The sequence below is a fragment of the Papaver somniferum genome, chromosome 7, assembly GCF_003573695.1.
Source record: "Papaver somniferum cultivar HN1 chromosome 7, ASM357369v1, whole genome shotgun sequence".
Classification (NCBI taxonomy): domain Eukaryota; kingdom Viridiplantae; phylum Streptophyta; class Magnoliopsida; order Ranunculales; family Papaveraceae; genus Papaver; species Papaver somniferum.
The window spans coordinates 261,303,901-261,309,184 of record NC_039364.1 but is presented as its reverse complement, the minus strand read 5'-3'; positions in this window follow the sequence as shown (position 1 = coordinate 261,309,184).

Genomic DNA, 5,284 nt, shown 5'->3' with positions numbered 1-5,284 from the left:
ATTTCTAAATTTTAGAAGGTATTATCCACTAGGGTATAGTTGTAAAAAATACTTAAATACACTCATTTCTTTCCTTGCCTTAAGAATTGTGCAAACTTCAACTAGGTCATCTAATAGTGGGACGGAGGGAGTATATAAATGTATTGTTCATGCACAAACCGATTTTAGGACATCATTTACTTAGATATGCATACGGGTATGAGTAACTAAGTATCCGGACCAAGTTTGGGTTTCGCCAGTGTGCGAACTGGTACGCATACCATCCAAACTCAGCAAAAAAATCCCGAACCTGAACCTTTCGCTAGTACGCGTACCGGTTTGCAAACCAGGTTCCCGGACTTTATCAAAATCATAAATGCATACATGCAATGAAGGCTTAGAACGTCAGTGTAGCGTTGTTTCAATTTCGCATTTGTTTCTACGTAGATAACAGTTCTGTTAGGTATTAAAGTATTCTTTTAAATCATTTTTTTATTATAAAAGTAAGGTCGCTCTTATTGTTCTTTCGGGAATGATATTTTATGGGGGAGAGTTCTTTTTTTAACTTGTGCTTAATTGCCAAATCTTTTTGGGGAGTGCGGCTATGAAATATTGTATGAGTTTTCTTGTATCTCTATTAACTCCTTGATGAATGCATTTAGTTTCGGCTATATGATTTCATCTAAACAAATTTGATATGTTTTCTTTTTGTCACGAAGAATCTCCATGAGAATTTCATTAGGATCCCACTAGTTTTCGTACCTTTGCCAATTTATATTGACAAAAAGAGGCAAAATTAATGTGTGTTTCACACTACAAATACATATGGTTTATGGATCATTATGTAAGGGGGAGTGGTTTTCATGTGAGATGAAGTGTTGCCTAGGGTGAGAGATACATATCACCATGGTATTGTTGTCAAAGTTGTGATTCAATTGGACTTTGATGATGTGTAATAATGTTATGAGACTGTATAACAATGATTGAGAGCTACTGTTTTCTCATTTTTATAGCTGCGGATCTTCAACAACTATGATGCTGAGTTGAACACGTTCAGAATCACTGAAGTACTTGGAAGTGACGAAGATTTCGAGTAGTGTTAAAGAAACAAGGAAATCAAGCATTTGGATGAGAATCTACAAAGTTTATTTATTTTGTAATCCATATGTATTGATAGTTTTGTCACTAAAATTGACAAATGGGGAGATTGTTAGAGTGTAGTTGAGCATTAGAAATTCACGTCGTTCATCGATTGAAGAAGAATAACTACTAAGGGGAGCTTGTGGAACTTCATCAACAAAAGGTATTTGGAGACTTGAACTCATCTATCACTCAAGATTCTATATACTCTTATTCCTATTTGAGACAAAAGTCGTATAGCTATATAGACTTCGATCATACTCATTTGGTATTTCGAACTGAGTTTAACTCGCTTACATATTTCTTGAAATATGTGTTGGTAAGCTTTCGCTTTAACCAAGTTCATCTTATATTCTTGACGAAAGTCAAAAGATGATCATGTGAAAATCGTCTGGTAACATCTTACATTATTTGTCTGAGACAGCCATTTGATGTAGACTCAGAATGTTTCATATTGATCATTCGATAACTTAAAAATTTCTTTAAGCTAATAGTTTGTGCGAGACAACTATTCCCGTCTTTTGAGAATGTTTCAATGATTGAAATGGGCGTTTAGAAAAAATAACCATGATTGGATATAGTACAGTATGCATACTTGTATGGTAAGTCTTGCAAATTATTCCAAGTCTGGGAACCATGGTATGCATACTCGTGTGCGTACTGTTTGGTTAATAAAGGTCCAGGAACTAAATACGCAAACCGGTATGCGTACTGGCGTGATGTTCAAGTTCTGGGACTTTACTGAGTTTGGTGGTATGCATACCAGTTCGCATACTTGCAAATCCAAACTTAGTCCGACCACTTAGGTATGTGTACCCGTTTGCATACTTGAGTAAGTTATGTTCGGAAATGCGTTTGCTCATGAACTAATACATTTATATAATAGGGAATGCAATCTTTTACAAACCGTGGTTATAATGTTCATGAATTGATTTGAGTGCTTCAATTGTGTCTCGTATACTTCTATAAGAATATTAACAATCGAACAACTCTAGAACTCATTTGAGTCATTTGAACTAGTTATGGTTAAGATGAGTATGGTTGATATGAAAGTGTTCATATGGATAACTTCGATTAACTATTGTTGAGCCAACAAAGTTGTACACGTTTAGGTACGGTTACCCGTATCTAAATGAAGTCACTTTTCATTTGTGTGTAACAAGGTAAGTTCGATCTAATGGTTGAAAGATATTATCTTTGAACTAATTATGGTTAACGAGGGAACCACAAATGCAGAAAAAACACGGGACCTAGTCCAGATTTTAACACCACACAGTATTAAGCCGATACAAACACTAGCCTACTCCAAGTTAACTTCGGACTGGAATGTAGTTGAGACCTAACCAATATCACACTGATCAAGGTACAGTTGCACTCCTTACGTCTCTGAACCCAAACAGGACTCTACACACTTGATTCCCTTAACTGATCTCACCCACAACTAAGAGTTGCTACGTCCCAAAGTCGAAGATTTGATAAACCAATATGTCTCGCACAGAAAAAATTTATTGGATAGATAAATCTGTCTCCCACAGATAAACCTACGAGTTTTGTTCCGTCTTTTGATAAATCAAAGTGAACAGGAACAATTGATATACTGGAATTATATTCCCGAAGAACAGCCTAGAAATATCAATCACCTCGCAATAATCTTAATTGTATGGTAGCGAAACAAGATATTGTGGAATCACAAACGATGAGACGAAGATGTTTGTGATTACTTTTTATCTTGCTCTATCGGAGAATAAATCTCGAGCCAATCTTAAAGAAGATAATACTCAATCAAGATAGTATATGCAAGATCAGATCACGCAACTACAGAGAAAATAGTTGGGTATGGCTTCACAATCCCAATGAAGTCTTCAATTCGTTAACCTACATATGGTTTCGTGAAAAACCTAAGGTTAAAGGAGAATCGACTCTAGTCGCAAATAGTATCACAGAGGAGGTGTCGGTATTAGGTTTCCCAGTTGCTAGAGTTCTCCTTTATATAGTCTTCAAATCAGGGTGTTCAATAAATGCTACCTTGGAAACAAAGCATTTAATATTCAATGTTAGATGAAAACCTGATTTGACTCAAGAAAATATCTTTCAACCGTTAGATCGAACTTAGATTGTTACACACAAATTAAATATACCTTCGGTTAGGTTTGAGTAACCGTACCTAAACGTGTACACCTTATTGGATCAAAAATTATTAACCGAAGTTAGCCATATGAATCACTTCCATATCAACCTCATTCATCTCAGCCATAACTAGTTCAAATGACTCAAATGAAACTAGTTCTAGAGTTGTTCAATTGTTTATATTCTCAAAACGTATAAACGAACTGGTACGCAAACCATCCAAACTCAACAAAAATTTCTGGACCTAAACCTTACGCTAGTACACGTACCGGTTTGCAAACCAGGTTCCCGGACTTTCTCAAAATCAGGTAGGCATACGGGTATGCATACCATTGTTCCCGGACATGGATTACATATATGCAAGTACGCATACTATGCTTAAATCCAATTGTTCTAAACTCTCATTTCAATAATTGAAACATTCTCGAAAGACAGGAATAGCTGTCTCGCACAAACTATTAGCTTCAAAATAATTTTCAAGTGATTGAATGATTAATACGAAACATTCTGAGTCTACATCAAATGATTGTCTCACACAAATCATGTAAGATGTTACCAGGCAATTTCACATGATTATCTTTTGGCTTTCGTCAAGAACTAGGATATGACCCGTGCCGTGACGGTACGGGATTGTTATTGCTCTTGCGAAGTGTGACTTTATTCGATGTTTCTATAGTGCTTCAAGATACTCACTCCATGTATTTGGTTCAAGAATCAAGACATAAACCTATAACTTAATAATAGACACCACAAATTTAGATTTTCCGTAAGATTGTAAAAATAAGTTAATGAATGGAATATCAAACAAACCCCACTCACAGAAGCAGGTGATCAACAAGATATTTATTTTACAGTCACACATGTTTTACAAATAAGTTTCCCAATCATTTTCAATAGGATTTTGGGTCTGCATAATTTTAAATTACTTACTAATATTTGCTCATGAAAAATTGTTGCTCTATTTAGTTAAGGTTGTTTACCACTATTATGTTTTCTGCCACATCTTATCTAGCCCAACCAATCAAGGGCCTGTTAACTTTCTTTACCGTGTACATCCTATGTGGGAAATCATTGTTTTTTGGGAAAGCTTAATATGGAAGTCCATCTCTATGTCCAATACTCGGTAAAGCATCTCATATATCTTCGCTATTGCTCCCTCCTGCATTTTATCAACGAATCAATGATTAGTTCGTAAGATCCTAACAAAAATTGTATAATCTAATGTTGAAAAATTACCTGCTTCATTTTGGGTATTGTTTCTGAAGTTCGATGGACTAAATCCTCCGCCAGTTCGTCACACGCCTCGAACCATGTTTTTCCATAGCGGTCCTCGACCTCCATCCTAATCCGTCGTTAGAGGCATATTTGAAGTCGATAATTTTAATATGCTAACTGCGATATGGGGTTCATTTAGTTCATAATTACCTCTCAATTGGTAGCTTATTTTGATTGGCATCCATGTACTGAGCTCCGGAGCCACATATAACACAACAAGTGTGGCAGAACCCGTCTTCGAATTTCCTTATTATCCCCCGTGTACTGTAGATTTCAATCTCCCGCTTGCTCGCATTTAATTTCTCTAACTCCTTAATGTTTCTCCTTTGTGGATTAGGATGTTTTTGTGACGTAATTTTCGCATAGTGTCTCTGCGTAGTAAATAGAATCGGCAAGAATTATTTTTCATGAAGTGTGGTTTAATTATCAGTGATATCCTAATTCAGCTTGATGTTTCAGTTACATTTTGTACATTTAACAACTACAGCTGGTGCATGATCAATTCCATGCTGGTACCGAGCAAAAAAAAATAATCAATGCCATGCTGGTCCAAGTTTCGGTTTAGCTCGCTCATGGCATCACCCCATAAAGTAATCTTCGCATTTACACCGCAGTACAGAAAAAATAGAAGCTCAAGATCAGTGACCTTCTAAATTTTCTAATTGAACTTCTTGCATGTAATAAAAATTCTTGATGAACATTTTAGCACACTTATACCTCAAGTTATGAAGACTTAGGTCGCGCATAATGGATCGTTGTCCAT